Below are 18,895 nucleotides of genomic sequence, written 5' to 3' on the forward strand. Positions count from 1 at the left end.
ATTTTTCCAATGCACAGAAAACGGAACGCGCGGCCTTCGGCCGCTCACCGTATTGTAGCCCGGCCTTTGGCCGGGAGTTTGTGATAGAGCCTTCGTGCACTGTATTGTAGCCCGGCCTTCGGCCGGGAGTTTATGATACAGCCTTCGACCGTGACTACGGCTGGGCATTTTACCCAAGCACGAAAAACGGAACGCGTAGCCTTCGGCCGGGAGTTTGTGATAAACCCTTCGACCGTGACTGCGGCTGGGCATTTTACCCAAGCACAAAAAATGGAACGCGCGGCCTTTGGCCGGGGGTTTGTAATATGGCCTCTGATCGTGGATACGGCTGGGCATTTTTCCGATGCACAGAAAACGGAACGCGGAACCGTACTGTAGCCCGGCCATCGGCCGGGAGTTTATGATACAGCCTTCGACCGTGACTACGGCTGGGTATTTTACCCAAACAAAAAAAAGCGCGCCCTTCGGTCGGGGGTTTGTAATATGGCCTCTGATCGTGGCTACGGCTGGGCATTTTTCCGATGCACAAAAAACGGAACGCGTGGCCTTCGGCCGCGCACCGTATTGTAGCCCGGCCTTCAGCCGGGAGTTTGTGATACAGCCTTCGACCGTAACTACGGCTGGGCATTTTACCCAAACACAAAAAACGGAACGCGTGGCCTTCGGCCGGGAGTGTATGATACAGCCTTCGACCTTGACTACGGCTGGGTATTTTACCCAAGCAAAAAAAAGCGCGGCCTTCGGCCGGGGGTTTGTTATATGGCCTCTGATCGTGGCTACGGCTGGGCATTTTTCCGGTGCACAGAAAACGGAACGCGCGGCCTTCGGCCACTCACCGTATTGTAGTTTATGATACAGCCTTCGACCGTGACTACGGCTGGGCATTTTACCCAAGCACGAAAAACGGAACGCGTAGCCTTCGGCCGCGCACTGTATTGTGGCCCGGCCTTCGGCCGGGAGCTTATGATACAGCCTTCGACCGTGACTACGGCTGGGCATTTTACCCAAGCACGAAAAACGGAACGCGTAGCCTTCGGCCGCGCACTGTATTGTAAACCAGCCTTCGGCCGGGAGTTTGTGATAGACCCTTCGACCGTGACTACGGCTGGGCATTTTACCGATGCACAAAAAACGGAACGCGCGGTCTTTGGCCACGCACTGTATTGTGACCCGGCCTTCGGCCGGGAGTTTGTAATACAGCCTTCGACCGTGACTTCGGCTGGGCATTTTGCTCAAGCACAAAATACGGGACGCGCGGTCTTCGGCCGCGCACTGTATTGTGGCCCGGCCTTCGGTCGGGAGTTTGTGATGCAGCCTCCGACCGTGGACGGCTGGGCATTTTACCCAAGCACAAAAAAGTACGTACTTTGTTGTGCACCCTCTTTCGTCCGGGAGTCTGTGATAGGGTCTTCGACCGTGGCTACGGCTGGGCACTTAACGCAGACACAATTAATTGCACGCCGGCCGTCGGCCGGGGGCTGGATAGGGCCTCCGACGATGGCTACGACTTTGCATTTTACCCAAGCACAAAAAACGCGCACATTATTGTACACCGGCCTTCGGCCGGGGCTGTGATTTTATAATTTTTATATATAAAACATACGAAAATATGTATAAATAGAAGGGGCGACGGCGTCGAAAATGTACATCGATTTTCACGCGGACGAAGTCGCGGGCACCTGCTAGTATAATAATATATTTAATACTACACCACAGCGTACTTGACTACCTAATTTTTTTGTATTTTTTATCGGTTAAGATATATATTACCACCTACGTCAGATAGATTATGAAACATGATTAATTAATTGAGTAATAGTCGTGGTTAATCCTACTCTGTAAAATATAGGAAGCCAACCAACCCGAATTCCTCCACATATGTTAGTCAGATAAAACTGTTCCAACATACCAATGTGGATCAGGGTGAACTTAATTTGAGAACCGCGGCGAAGGGAGGGTCCGGCTTAGATGTAGTTGACGTTGACAAGGGTAACAAACAGAGTTGTTAATATTAATTGAACATGTCTGAGCGATGAATAAAGAATGAGTGACGAATTTTATCCTCCTCGAGTGCGATGAATTGAGGCTTTTCAAAATGTTCGTGAATAAATGATTTATTACACTTAGGGCCTAAATGAGCCCTAAAGCCTAATTAATATTATATTAGTAAGTTTATGGTCTCACGTATTAACTACTCGAACCATTAGCGTATTCTATGTCGTGTGACTCAACCGATCTTCGTAAATAATGTTATGTTGTCACGGGTAAATAAAGGACAAAGACACAGTAGGTACATGCTTAATACAATAATCTCTAAAAGTGCCACAAACTTTTTTGACCCGGCAACCAAAACTGGAACTAAAGTCTCCGAGGTCGCCATTTTGCAAAACATTACACTTAACATCCGCACACGCGCCGCACTCGCTACGCACTCGCGCCGCACTCGCGCCGCACTCGCACCGGCGCCGCAATTTTTTGACGCCAAATTCTAAGCACCGTCTACACAGCATTATTGATCATGAAACTTTACATACTTCTATTTTGCCACGTTTGTATAAGTACCTATTTTCTCCTTAAAAAGTTCTTAAATAATTCCGCACTAGTTTACTATGTCTGTCTATTAAGGTTATCTAAGCACAATCTTTTCTATCGTAATCAAATTTGTTCTAAAATAAAGCATAGGTGTATAACACTAAAAGCGAAGGTGTTTTTAAGCATGATATTATCCTTATTGTTTGTATAATATAAAAACAGAAGATAATTTCGCAATTGCATTAAAAGTTGAAAATTTGTATGATAAGTCCTTCATTTTTAGGGTTCCGTAGTCTACAAGGAACCCTTATAGTTTCGCCATGTCCATCTGTCCGTCCGTACATTTGTCCGTGATTTAGCGCAGAGACTATTACTACCAGAAAGTTGTAATTTAGAATGAGTACCTATGTACATTAAAGACGTGAACAGTCGTAAAATAAAATCTTGTAAAATATTTTTTTAGGGGTACCTCTACATGTAAAGTGGGGATGAATTTTTTTTACTCGTTCATCTCATAGTGTAGTATCTCGTTGAATAGGTATTTAAATTATATGAGGAGTTTTCTACCAATATTTTTCGATTTAGGTATTCGTTTGTAAAATATTGATTTTGTTGATTATGATTATTGTACCTAAAGCAATTTCGAGAATTGTTATAGAAATTAGTTTATTACGTTAGAAGATAGTTTGAAATTAAGCATTTAATTTCAAACTACTAAGTAGACATTTAAATACGATAACTGGGTAATAAACGTTGAAGATAGAACTCAGGGGAATAAGTTACACTTATCTAGGCACTAATGCGAAAAAGAACCGTAAGAATTATACTGTTCGTGTGGATCGTATTGACTTCGATAAACTTTTCTTTAAAAGCTCTGTCATGAGAATAGATAATAAATAACTGTGTATGAAATTTTAATCACAATGTTTCACTGCTTTTGTGGTTAGAGTTTAACGCACTAACACATCGATATCCTAGAACACAGGCCCTACGGTATGTAAATATTTTTACCAACAATATCTGACAATTATAACTAAAAAATGTATTATTATGTACTAAAAAAATGAAATACCAATGTTTGTCACCGCGTGCGGGAACATAAAGAATTTAGTCATAACTATAAAGATATTGTGATTGTTGTTTTTCTCTTTTCAGTTCATTATGCTTAAGTAGTCGCGTCATCACTTTAAAAACTTGTACACTTGTCGTGGTTTGTAAATTGGTGTAAAACTTGTGTCTACTCTTTGTATTTTAAAAATTTTGTGTAAAATATTATAGGTAGGTAGGTATTGGAGGTGCTGAATACAAGATAATAATTTAAAAGAGTTGCACATTCCAACTTTTTTCTTCAAAATTTATGCAGTCATTTGTATTGACTTGGCATTAAGATAAAACTTGGTCACCCTTGGAATTTTTGGAAAATTATTCTAATTCGTTTTAGATAATTAGGTGGTGTATGTTTGTGTTTTATCCATTAATTACGGGACACATTGTACATGTATTAAGAATAGATGAAATAAATAATAATCCGTTTCTAAGCGGTAATGCTATTTCGTTTGATCAGGTAAACAACATCGATCCAAACGGTAACTCGCTCAGAAACTAACGTACAAAACCAATTTGGCTCACGTTGTGTACATGTGTAAAACGATTTAGCTTGATCGGATTTCGATAGGAACGGGTTAAGCTTGAGAGTGTATCAAATTCAAGAAGTTATATCAGCTGAGTATGCGGAACTACTTGCAAAATGTGATAACAGTTTATCTGTCTTGTCGGTTGAGTGATAGGGTAACTGACTGGGTAGGTTATATAAATTACTAGCAGACGATATTCACCCGCACAATTTCCGTTACTATGGAAATACGAGGATAAAATATGGCCTATGACATTTACAAATAACGAGGCTTTTTAATCTCCTTCTCTTAGGGTGCCTCTCTGATTAGCGAAGGTTGGCAGTCAGTTTCTTGAACTCGTCTCTTTCCGTCGCAAAGCGAAATAATTGTGCGGCGCTCGCGATCCCGGTCCACTCTGATGTTTCTCAGTTAAGACTTCTTCCTGCGACCAACGCCTCTTCTACCAGCAACTTTTCCCGTCAAGATAAGCTGTAGTCGTTCGTTTCTCTCGTGTCGTAGCACGTGCCCTAGATACGCGACTTTTCTCGTCTTGATGGTCTGCAAAAATTCACGCTTCTGATTGACGCGTCGCATTGTATTTGCGCACTCTCCCCACTTTTTGGCCGGGTACGTCGATTTCAAGGTTATCAATATTTATTTTTAATATAACCATGAATTTTGTATTTTTAAAGACAAATTTCATGGTTCAAGCGTTTTAAAGGCTATTTTATAGTAAAAAAAATTCAAAATCAGTCCAGTAGATCCAGAGATTACCTCCTGTATTCTAACAATCTTTACCACTATAAAATATGAGTAAAGATTTTTACACACACACTAACCTTGTTTATGTGAAAAACTTGACAACTATGAAATGTAAGGGTCGTAGAGTACACAGCACATATCATCTTGAAAAAAAAATACATAAAACATACTGCTAGAGCCGGGTAGCCCAGTGGATGTGACCTCTGCCTCCAATTCCGGAATTGTCATATGTGCATTTTATGATATTAAATATCACGTGTCTCAAACGGTGAAGGTAAAACATCGTGAGGAAACCTGCATGCCTGAGAATTTTCTTAATTCGTTACGTGAATGAAGTCCGCTTAACAGGCTATTTGACCTAATCCCTCTGAAAGGAGACTCGAGCTCAGCAGTGAGCGGAATATAGGTTGATGATACTAAATAATCACTTTTTCTTTATTTAATCATTCATACTTTATTTTTACACTATAAATACAGGTTAACAATCATAACTAAAAATTAAAATTTTTTAGCGATTTTTAGCAGACAAATTTTAGAACAAGTAAAATGAACCTATAATAAACGAGTATGTAGGCGTATGTAATATTCTACAACCATGATTTTATTGAATTAAATAATTATTGTCGCTTGTCATTCTAATAATCGTTTAACATCATCATCATCTTTACAATGATGAGCCGATGGACTTCCACTGCTTGTACGGTCTTCCAAGCACCATGGTCTCGAGCCGTCAGTATCCAGCGGCTCTCTGCAACCCGCTTGATGTCATCGCTCCATCTAGTGGTGGGTAGATCAATAATTGTGAGATTCTGCGAAATGGCTTCGCCATTCCATCCACAATTGGTCCACAATGTCCATCGGATCATTTAACAATGGTGGTGATTATAATTGGTCGTTACCTTGTATGGCTTTACATACTAATAAAATTTGAAGTCTTCACAGCGTGTTTCGCACGCGACGCAAATTTTGTCAACCGTAAATGGTCCATCTGAAAATAAAGTTTTTCTAATTTGTAACTTGTACACCTGACATCGAGAATTTTATCTTTACATGAGATGTAATATTGTAAGCGGATACTATTATCAATATTGAAATAACTTGTATTTAGTGATTAATGATTACTGTTTACAGTGAGTAGAGTCACTACAAACAGTAATATTTTTCGTACAAAATAGCTTTACACTAAGCCTTAAAATAAAATATTTTAAACTTAAAAATCTGTTACTACTTAAAACAGTTAAATTGTAGTCAAATGATTACTTATCGATGAACATAAAAATACATTTAGAAAAAAATACAGTCTACATGGATAGATTATATTTTATACTAGCGGATGCCCGCGACTTCGTCCGCGTGAAACTCGATGTAAACTTTCAAGTACCCCTACCCTACCCCTACCCTACCCCTACCCTACCCCTACCCTACCCCTACCCTACCCCTACCCCTACCCTACCCCTACCCCTACCCTACCCTACCCCTACCCTACCCCTACCCTACCCCTACCCTACCCCTACCCTACCCCTACCCTACCCCTACCCTACCCCTACCCTACCCTACCCTACCCCTACCCTACCCTCCCCTACCCCTACCCTACCCCTACCCTACCACTACCCTACCCCTACCCTAACCCTACCCTACCCCTACCCTACCCCTACCCTACCCTACCCTACCCTACCCCTACCCTACCCCTACCCTACCCTACCCTACCCCTACCCCGTTTTCTAATTATTATTAATATGAACTTTATACAATAACAATAAAGCTCAAATTGACTACGTTTTAGTTAAAAAGCATTTGTATGGGAAAAAGAAAAGGGCTATTTTTATGGTTTTTCCGGCAATTATTCGAATTTTTCTCGCTGTAAAAACCATCCTAGAACTTCAACGAACAATTAAAAAAAAAAAGACCAAATTGGTCCAGGCGTTTATGAGTTATGCGCTTACCAACGCATTTTGCGATTCATTTTTATATTATAGATTTAAACAGAGAGTTACATATTTGTACCTTTTCTCGTGGAGACCCTTGGGCCGTGGAGTTGCAGTGCCAAAAAACTCCTTAATTTTTACCAACCTACCTATTTGGAACCACTGGGTAGTAGGTATACCAGAATCAAGTCTCGCCAAGGATATCGCCTCCCTCAAAGCGAAAGCTACTGATATTCCCATACACGTTGCTGGCTCTCCCGTTGCTATAAACAAACACATAAAAGACATTTTATATTGTTCGTGGAAAGATATGAACATTATCGAATTCATGTCTGATGAATAAAGTAACAAGAATTAAATGTATTTTAAAAGTGTTACCGCACGGAAATATTTAGTTTATTTTTCAATTTTTTGCCACTAAGCCAAGATAATATACATAAGAAGAGAGATACATAAGATTGCTAAAATAAATGTGGTGCCTTGATATTATTATTAAACATACTTGTTACAATACGAGCAAAGAAAAATGTTTATTTTGAGTTTTCACTTTAGGTGACTGACACTTTTCTGCCTCTCACTGTTTGCTTTGCATTTGTGAAGTCAGAGATGTTTTAGGTGTAATCTTGATCTGTGATAAGTGTAGCATATTAAGCATAAAAGTGTTAATAACATTATATTAGATGTGTAATTTTGTAATGTACCTGTTTTTTAAGCAAATGTACACTACCTTTTGCTCCAAGAATTACTTCATTACTAAATGACCGTCTTCTAAAGTACACTCTAAAGTCTTGTGGAATATCTAGAGCCTGAGGAATCCAATATTCCCAAGTACGGTCAGTGAGCAACTCGCCAGTCTCAGGGTGATATACTAGATGTTCACTTGTCCAGTAGCCAAGACCGAAAATAAATGATCCTTCAATCTTAAATAATATAAAAAAATATTAATTATATTTTAGACAAATTGGATAAAAATTTCTTCTTTCTTTCAACATAAATCCACTATAGTCCACACACCACAAAAGACAGAAACAGGAAGGTAGGTACAGGTATAAAAAAAGAGTATAAAACGAAATATAATAGAAACGAATAAAACTTGTAAATCAATCATAATAAACAAATTTAGTTAGTTCCTGTGACCAGTTGTATGAGACAGCATTGCCACTGAAGATATGCAAGTATATTAAATTAGACTCAAATTGAATATTGGTTCTTATTTAGCTAGCAAAATTTTATCAACGCAGACAATTGTAGGGAAATTAAATAAATACTTATAATAAATAAGAAATTAAAATACCTGGCCAAGATCTACTTCAGGGTTGACACTTCGACCAACATCTTCAATTAAATCAACACGTAGTATTGTATGTTCTCCTGTTAAGACATCTATTTCAACTTCAGATAATGTGACTCCATAAACATCATACTGTTGAGAATCATTCACATTTGTATAATAATGCACTTGCAAGTCAACTTGTTGATTATACGCTTCTTTTATCAACTCCCTCCAAGTTGGGTTAACCAACTGAATACGTATAGGGGCAAGTCTTTCTAATAGTTGTTCGCAACATCTTCGTACCCCTATTCCTATATTTTGTGATGTTATACTACCTGCAGAGTTATCACAATTAGGAGCAATCACAGTGTCGTTAGGCTTTACTTGTATCTTATCCACAGGTATTTTTAGAAAGAATGCAGCTATTTGTATTGCTTTAGTATTTATGCCTTGACCCATTTCAATACCACCGTGAATTATGGAAACCGTACCATCATCTGAGTAAACTGACATATTTACTTCGAAGTTTAGATATCCAGAAGTTGGCCATCTAAGCCAACTAAATCTCAGTCCACGTTTTTTCCATCTGTTCTTTGAGTTATATTCGTCCAATGCAATTTTTCTTTCATAGTATTGCGAATTTACTTTCAATTTATCTGTCAACTCTGCTAAGTCGCTGTATGATTCTCTATCCAAATTTTCTAAACGGACTTCAAGTGCATCTAAATTTAACTCGTAAGCTATTCGTTCAATTATTAATTCAGCCATCGCTACATTTTCAAGGGTACCTAACCAAAATAATACAAGGGTTTGACCAAAATACTAAGTTTCAGTATATTTTATAATTATAAGTTTCAGTATATTTTATAATTATAAAATATACTGAAACTATATTTTATAATTATAAAATATAATTAGTATTTTGGTCAAACAAACTATTTTATAAAATTGATTGGCATCGTCGGTAGACGAAGCGATCGAAAGTCTTTCGATAATACAGGTGAGAATTCATTATAAAGAAAAATTCCCCATGCCTTTCATAATGAAATTAAATTAAATTTTATTAAAGTTAAAAAAGGTCGGGAAACTAATGAAAATAATTCATAAATGTGAAAGGAAGACTGTCTGTCTGTCTTTTACTTTTTCACAGCTAAACCGCTGAATTGATTTGTATGAAGTTTGGTATAGAGATAAATTGGACACTGGCAGCGCACGCGTTTTTTATCATGTACTATGGAACAATGTAAAAATCGCCTACTGTATGGAGCATGGAACTATGAGTATTTCCGGGATTACTCCCAGAAATACTCATGATTATTGATTTGTAAAAACAGAATTTCACTCGTATAGAGTTGCGGGCGTATTTAAAAACTCTGGTTACATGTTATGTAGAATAAATTATAAATAAATAAAAATGTATTAAAAAGACATAATTATTAACATTTTAGTGACTAATACTGTCTTATTAATAATAATCTTACCAGGTGATCTAACCCAAGAATTAGATGGAGTATCTGTAACAGCATTGTTTGCCGTATGGTCCCAACGTTTCTTTTTATAGCAATTATAATAAACATCTTCACCTAATCGTAAAAGAGGCTCATTGTATACATAGCCTTGTCACTATATAACTCTTCTGTTAAATATTGAATTTCTCCTTTTGAATTTACGTGAACCTGTTTTAAAAGAATATCAGTTATTTGAATATAAATATTGTTATCACAAAGTTTGATATAAGTTTTGGACACCTATTTTTATAACTTACTTCATAGTTTCTAGAACAAGGTAAACGCTTTCCTGTAGCCCTCATATTGACGTCGATAGGGGTGGTAAATCTACAGGGACGGTTTAGCTTATAAGCCGCAAGACTGCAGGCTACAGCAATTTGAGCCGACCTAGTTACTTTGTAGCCATAACCACCACCAATCCTTCGGACGTATACATCAACTCTAAAAATTAAATATAAATATTAACAGACAATTGTTTTTGAGATCAGTAACGGAATTTTAGGACCTGGTGAAGAAAAGCAATAATTATTATCTCGATTTTTGCAATTACTTATATTACTAAAATTACCTGTTTTCATCTAGGTTTAGAACTCTTGCTGTTGCTTGCTGCACTACGTCCATCCATTGCGTCGAAGCTACCATTCTAATTCCTTCTTCAGTAGGGTACGCTATGCATGCTAAGGTTTCCATAGTAAAGGGATATTGTGAATAAATAGTGTCATCCCCTACTATTATTTTTGTAGTATCTTGTCCCATTTCGGTTGCTGGATGTGTCGAAAATTGGGTATACTTATTGGGATCATATTTATTAATTTTTATGTCACTGACGGGTTTTCTAATGTTTAAATATTCAACGTGTACTAAAGTTGCTGCTTTTTTGGCTATACTTTCACATTCAGCAACAACAATGCCAATTGGTTGATCATAAAATTTTACTTCACCATTGCAAAATAATTCTTCGTTGTTAAAGTTAGATTTATTAGGCGCTGGTATAAAACTGTTTACTCCTGGAATATCCGCTGCTGAATAGAATGCTATTACTCCTGGTTCACTCTAAAATACAAAAACAAAAACATTATCTATATAATCTTATAATCTACCAGATTTTACCTTTATATAATATTAGTATAGAATTATAGTTATCTTATTTACGAGTAAGTGTATTATTTGTTTAAACAATAAGCAATCGAAGGACATCTTATTACTGAGATGGGCAGCATGACGTTAGGAATGTATTCAGAAATGACCACCAAGAAAGATCGCGCTCGACTGAGTAATAATCTGCCATCTAGAATGCACACTCTGGTCGTTACAGAACTTCAGAAATATGAATCAGGCAATATTTCTGATAATGTGTAATACAGAGTAGAAGTCAAAATTTTATTGAATTAAAAAATTTGAAATTTATGCATTTGCATCATTTTTGTCAATGTCTGGAACTCGAATACAAAAAATATTACATCATGTGTAGCATGTTACAACAACCATTTTGATACCTTTTAAAACAATGCGGTTAAAGAGTAAAGTTTAGATTTAAGTTGTTAGCCACCCCGGTTTGTAAGCAAGAACTGACATTGCTGTTGGTTAAAAATTGTAACAAAATCTATATTTGCTGAATCATTTGATATTTGTGGTGCAAGCCCGTGGTGTTTGAAAGACATTATTGAAGACGTATTACGAGTATGTCTATTAGTTGCCGTCAATCAACTAAAGTGTTTTTCAAATAGAATGGGTACGGCGACAGTTCGTTTCACTATTGAAAGTTTGCCGCGATTCACGATAATAGTACATAATAAGAACGTCGTAAAGCAACTGTCACCGTACTCATGCTATCTGAAAAACACTTTAATAATGATGATGATGATGATGATGATGATGATGATGAAATAATTTAATATTTAATTTTATTTCGATTCAGTGCGTGCTTGCTTTGCATTTTAGTTTTATTTATCAGTTTCAGTATAATATAAATATTATTGTTTTAAATTTGACTTACCAACGCTATAGAAGGATCAATTTTCTGAATAGTTCCAAGTGGAACTTTAGCTAAAACAAATGCAAGAAACACTTCTCCTGGGAGAGATGGCGTATCGTCGGCATATTTTGCTTCCCCAGCGCATTGTATCTACAACAACAAATTTAGACATACCTATTAATAATTATTTTATGTGTTTCTGAGAGTCATGACAAAGTATTAACATTTATGAAAAAGTATTAACATCGTTGATGATAATTGATTTTTGTACTAATTATAAAAATAATAATTGACGATAAGGTTGTAGGTACTAACCAAGCCATCAATTTTTGGGATAGGTTGATTGACAGGCCACAGTTCCGGACTCGTTTCAAATACCTGAAGGCTTTTTGATACAGGTCTGGCATCTCTTAACTTTATAGCTCCAGAACAATACATTGTATTTAGTATGTCCGGGGGGCAAACCTCCAAAAGACCCTGAAATGAAATAATTAATTTATTAATGATGGATTGTTCAACGAGCTCTCCAAGGCATCAAGGTGTAATACCACTAGGCCACTACTTAGAAACATTTTTTTTTAGGATAGGCCAATATGTCAATATGTAAATACAGTAGTATATTATTATAATAAGATTTTTATTGTTATGTTGAAACACACGACCGCTAGCTAACTATCCACCAAAAAGTCTAATTAGAGTTATAGTTATTTTTATAACAAATACCTACCTTATAGAAAAGCCCCAAGGACACTTGTAGCTTATAAATAACTGGCGGATCAAGCAAGTTATTAACAAATACAAGCTCCTTCTTTAGTATATCCAATGCACATTGAAGAGTTTCATTTGTAAAAAGTACTTTGCCTTTCAAATACATTTCAGTTTCATATGCACGAGTAATAGTTGAACTGAGACCACTGTACACAATTCTACTTTCAATAACTGTAAATTTCTTGTCAATTTTGTAGAGAAAACCTGCATGGACAAGAGCATGGGCGTTTTGGGAGCGTGGCATAATCTGGAAATAAACGACGACTTTAATAAATAACAATTATAAGATTTAAGAAAATGATACTTTAATTTAATTATTCATCATCATCATCATCAGCCGATGGACGTCCACTGCTGGATATAGGCCTCTTGTAAAGACTTCGAAATCATTGTCTCGGGCTGCCGCCTGATGTCCTCGGTCCATCTAATGGGGGGTCAATCAACACTGTGGTTTCCGGTGCGGGGTTTACATTCCAGCACCTTGGGACCCCAACGTCCATCGGCTTTTCGAGTGTGCCTGCCCATTGCCACTTCAACTTCGCGACTCGCTGTGCTATGTCGGTGACTTTAGTTCTTTTGCGGATGTCCTCATCTCTGATTCTTTCACACAGAGAAACTCTAAGCATAGCTCGCTCCATCGCCCGCTGAGTGACTTTGAGTATTCTTGGCCCAGACCAAAGTATAGTTAGCGACCAAGTCTCAGATCCGTAAGTCATTACTAGCAACAATCACTGTTAGAAGACTTCAGGCACTGACATATTTAAATTATTTTAATTTAATTATTTTAATTATTAAATTCTCTATACGCCGGCCACAGCAGCAATAAAAATAATATCAAAGTTATTTTTTTGCTTAGAAACTTAACTTTTATCATTATTAACTTAATGTTTACATTGATGCTTAATATAAACAGCAGAAAACCTATGCCACCGGTGGCAAATTTAATTTTGAATATGGCTTAGAAAAAAGTCAGTAGGTACACGTATGACGTGGTAAGTGTGTCGTTATCGTAGTCATAGGGGCAATTACGTAAAGTAACTATTTATCTTGTGTTTTTATGTTAATGAGATATAAACAATATGTTAAAGTAGCGAATATGACAGAACATGAAAACTATGATACCATCTACCAAGTTCAGTTGTATTTCCAAACCACCAGTATAATATATACGTCATATAAATAATTAGAACTTGAAAAAGTTATCTAAATCGGTCCAATTGTATTAGATGTGCTAAAAGACAAATACAAAATAATTGTATATCTACTATAATATGAGTATATTAATATTATAAAGAGGTAAAGTTTGTTGTATTGTAGGGTGTAATCTATGAATCTAATGAACCTATCTTTATCACTAGAAAGCCACGAGAGACATAGGCTATATTTTATCCCCGGACGGAAACTACGCGGGTGAAACCGCGGGGCGTCGTCTAACTAAAACATAAAGTCGTTGTTGTGGATTGGTCACATTTGACCTTATTAAAATTCCTACTACGCGTGACCTTAAAATTATTAAAATCAATGAGTATAATATTATCCTACTTAAATAAACTATGATATAAAGAATAATTAAAAATATATTATTTCATACCTTAAATGTCGCTAGTTTATATTCATTACTTAGCGGCGGTAACAGCACGTTGAGAATTATTTTACCTCTCATATTTTCTAAGAGGAAATCTTGCATTGTTAAAACAACTTTATTGCCAGGGCCAGTTACTGTAAATAATAAGAGTATAATAAAATTAATAATTTATACATATTTTTTATCATAATTTATTTATCATTGAATACTAAAGATAATGCTTATTTTTACTAAGAAACATTGTTTTATGATTTTGAATGGTTAACCTTATTTTCACTAAACTAAACTATGGCTCAGGATGTTTAGGGTATTTTGCAGTTTATTAAACTGTTTATTATGGAACTTACGTACAGTCACCGCCGCACCAACAGTTTCAAGAAGAAGAAATATATCAGACTTAAAATCAGAATGTTGATTCTTTAGAAACAAATTTCCAGCCACAGTAGCTAACTGAAACGATAATAAGTAAGTTTATAAATACTAGAAAGACGGCAGTGTTAAGACAGAATAGGACTACTTAAAAACTCTATAAAGATAAGTAAAATTAAATAAAACAAAAGAAACGTAAAACTTTAAAATTCTTGAAGATACTTACGTTTCTGACAGTAACGTGAGCAACCTTTTCAACATGGTCATATAATATTTTAAGATAATTGAAACCTTCAACGCTGGTTAAAGTTTGAAAAATTTCTAAAACTTCAAATAGCGTCGTTCCACCTCCAAGCACCAAATTCTGATCTATATAATAACCTTTAAGCTCTAACACGTCACTTATATCTATCAACAGTTTTGGATACTCTAATATTGGATACACTCCTGAAAACAAAACAACTTATTAATTAAAAATTTTTTTACTCAAAGTGGCATGGTTTTTTTATCTTTCGTGTGAAAATAACGTACTAAAACATTCAAACGTTTCATAAGTTTGAGTGTTTTATTATTTATACTTTTATATTATTATATAGACATCCATTGACCTCACCTTTACCCGTATTTCCATTAACCAGCATATAAGAATCCGTTCCTTTTTCTTGCCATATATTAAAAACTTCATCCAATGTGTCCACTCTATACCAATCTCTATCATCACTTAGTTTCATATGTAGTACTTGATTCTGCTTGGGAACGATGCACCAATCGGAATATTCACAATTGGACCCAGAACATATTTCCCCAGATTTCTTGCATATTTTCAGATCTTCAATATCCAATACATTGGTTGGTTTTGGGCAATCTGAAGCAAATGTTTTGAATGCCTCCAATATGGGCCTGTATCCCGTACATCTGCATAAATTGCTTCCTAAGGCTCTTTCTATTTCTAACATTGTGCGTGGTTTTGCTTTCAAATAACTAAAATTACAATTAGTATTAATTATTATAAATAATATGAATAAATTGGAAGCTTATAATTCATTTTTATTAAAACAATAAAATTCCACTAAGCTTTATAAGTAAAATTAAAGGAGTAAACATAAGAGAATCGAACAGTATAAATAGAGTATTATTGAATGAGAAAGTAATAAGAGATTGTTGTGGTATAAAAAAAGATATAGTGACTAACATCCAACAAGATATGCTTATATGATTTGACCACATAGAAAGAATGAATGAAAGAATAACTATAAAATGAAAATTTCGGAAAGGAAAGGCTAATGCGAACTCATCTGGACCAATTCATTACACTCTCATTAAAACCCATGTCTAAAGTAACCTAAATCGAAAAACTTGTATGAAACGATCGATGCAAATGGAAAAAGCAAGGAAGATATGCAAGGATCATAGAGAGTGGAAGGACTATGCTTTCGGGAATAAGACGTGATAATATATACGTATACAAAATTATGTATATAATTATAATGTGTATCCTATTTTGAATAAATAACAATTTACGTGTACGGTCTCTCATGAGTATGAAAAAGATAGTACACAAATCTCCTTTCGTTTACATCTTTTTAGGTAAAGGAAAAGATGAGAGAAATATGATTTAAGAATCTGTCTGTGGCTAACCTGTACATATTCATGACCATGCCCGGGGAGCAGTAGCCACACTGCGAGCCAGCCTTAGCCGCTAGCGTGGTCTGCAGCGGATGGTATCCTTCCAATCTGTTGCCCACTTTTTCTATACTTGTAATGTCCCAGTCTTGACATGAGGTAATCATTACCATGCACTGTAAATAATATTTTTATACTCATATTAAAATCTGTTAAATTTAACGAACATCAACATTTTCTATATCAAATGCTTTGTTGTAGGCATTTTTTAACATAACATCGGGTCTACGTAGACAGCACCCCTCCAGACATTTCTAATTGATGCTGCACAGCTCCATGCGCAGCCAGCCTCCAGACATTTGTACTTGGTGCCGCGCAGCTCCAGGTGTCGGCGCAGGTAGTCCAGCAGAGTGGTGGTGGAGCGCACCTCACCACCAACTATTGTGCACCTTACCGAGTTCACGCCTTGAGGAGCATCGCCGTGGCATTTGACCGCGCTGACGATGCACGCGCCGCAGCCCGCCTCCAGACATTTCTACTTGGTGCCGCGCAGCTCCAGGTGTCGGCGCAGGTAGTCCAGCAGAGTGGTGGTGGAGCGCACCTCACCACCAACTATTGTGCACCTTACCGAGTTCACGCCTTGAGGAGCATCGCCGTGGCATTTGACCGCGCTGACGATGCACGCGCCGCAGCCCGCCTCCAGACATTTGTACTTGGTGCCGCGCAGCTCCAGGTGTCGGCGCAGGTAGTCCAGCAGAGTGGTGGTGGAGCGCACCTCACCACCAACTATTTTTATGTAGGATCATGGTATTATTTTGAAAATAAAAATCATGTTATGTAAATCAATTAATATTATGATTATTTTGTTTTTTATCTGATACATTTTCTGAGCATACCTACCTTCTGACTTTTCAGAAAGTCGGCGATGAATAAGATACGCGATAGCTTATTAACCAAATTTGAGAGAAAACCATCCCTCATTCGCACGAGAGTTAAAAAAGCGATGCGTTAAGACCGGCGTTGGCGGGTGTAGCGTATAGTATGAAGTTGAATGAAGGTCTATTTCCAACGCCCAAAATTGATGATGCAACACTGCTCAATAAAAAAGCGTCGTGTTTTAAAAACGCTGTTGTGTGAACTTGGGAATGCATTTGTTATATTCGAACGCTTTTTTAACGTCCGTTGAACGTCAACGTCCACTTTTGCCTTCTTAATAATTCAAAATTAATTTAACCTAAACACAAGAAAGGAGGTTGGACTTTTATACAAGCTGTGACCACTATGAAATTCCATTTCCACAAATAAATATGATTTATCGATATCTTTATAGCTGCAAATCATGTTCAATTGAACTTTGAAATTTACTCTTTGAAAGAGACAAAAGATTCATCTTTTGTTGAGGTTAACAGTGAATTTAAAATTGAGACAATTAATCAAAAGAGATTGCTCTTGTTACAGACACTTAGATAAAAATACCAAAGATAAGTCCAATACAGACAAACAGATAAAAATGCCAAAGATAATTCCAATACAGACACACAGACAAAAATACTAAAGATAAGTCCAATACAGACACCCAAAAAATTATATACTTTCTAATGCGTTCAGTGAAGACCCGTTAATTTTAAATTACAAACATACACTTAAATGTAATTTATTTGTATTGATACACACCTGAATGTCTGATTCCGTTTACTGTAAAACTAACTCTATCCATGACTACGTTTATCATACTGAACAACACAGACACAGTTTTATACAGACATGGCTCATTATCATTAGTTTCATGTAATTAGTAACATAAAGGCGCGGTAAATTATTATTGTAAACGCGGAATGTAAAGTATTTTTAATTGTAAAAGATCAATTGTTTAAAAGTTGATTGAAATGTCAAAGGTTATGTTCCCGGTGTACATCATCATTGTCAGCCTATTTTAACGGCTTTTTACAGAGCTTGGACATTTTTATAGGAGAGGGGATATGGTGCTTAGACCCACCACGCTGTTTGGATAGCTACTGAAAGATTTTATTCAAAATTATAATTTTCCTTTTATTTGAGAAAAATACAAAATACTTTAAAATTATACCTCCCTTCACCTAACCTAATTATGCCATTCTGCAAATCATACACTACTATACATATAAGGTAGGCGTCCACACAACCGCATCGTATGTATAGGATGCATCGCATTAAACGTATAGTAATCATACAATACACAAATTCATACATTCCACAGATACGCATCGTACGGCTTGCATAAATCTAAATCTAAATTTGTTTGATGCAATACGTCCGGTACGTGCGTTGCGGATATGTGGACGCCTAGCAATAAACCACGAAAAACATGAAACATATTACTTAAATGATTAAACTTACTTAAAATAAATAAACTTACAATTTAGAATTTTATTGTTATCTTGAAATAAGACTGAAAAATTCCAAACACAGATCCATCAAGGAGTGATCAATTTCACTGCTAAATGTTTTGCAACTATTTTAGATTGCTACACGAACTGTAGAAAGAAACCTCATTATTTTTTGAATACATATATTCGAATGTGATTATGTGGCTGTTTTACTTGTCTATAATTGGTATGTACATTATTAGTAAATATAATGAATTTAAATTGCGTGCTAAGTCACGCGTAAGAGAGTTCCGTACTAATTATATTAAAGAAACATTGCAACAATTATTGTATAAATATATATTTGAAGGTAATTAACAAATTTAATGGAAGGAAATTAACGGCCACCGTGGCGCAGTGGTATGCGCGGTGGATTTACAAGACCCAGGATTTGGGTTCGATCCCGGCTGGGCTAATTGAGGTTTTCTTAATTGGTCTGGCTGGTGGGAGGCTTCGTCCGTGGCAAGTTATCGCTTACCCTACCGGTAAGCGATTTAGCGAATTTGTGTAATGAAATTTGTTTAAACGCCTGTTACAGACCACATGAATTTTAATGA

At 36.5% G+C, this 18,895-nt stretch overlaps 1 pseudogene; it reads right to left on the reverse strand.

The window, feature by feature from the left end:
* Positions 1 to 5,807: 5,807 nt before the first annotated feature.
* Positions 5,808 to 18,888, reverse strand: LOC112054791 (uncharacterized; annotated as a pseudogene).
* Positions 18,889 to 18,895: the final 7 nt, after the last annotated feature.

The sequence above is a fragment of the Bicyclus anynana genome, chromosome 6, assembly GCF_947172395.1.
Source record: "Bicyclus anynana chromosome 6, ilBicAnyn1.1, whole genome shotgun sequence".
NCBI classification, from domain to species: Eukaryota; Metazoa; Arthropoda; class Insecta; order Lepidoptera; family Nymphalidae; genus Bicyclus; species Bicyclus anynana.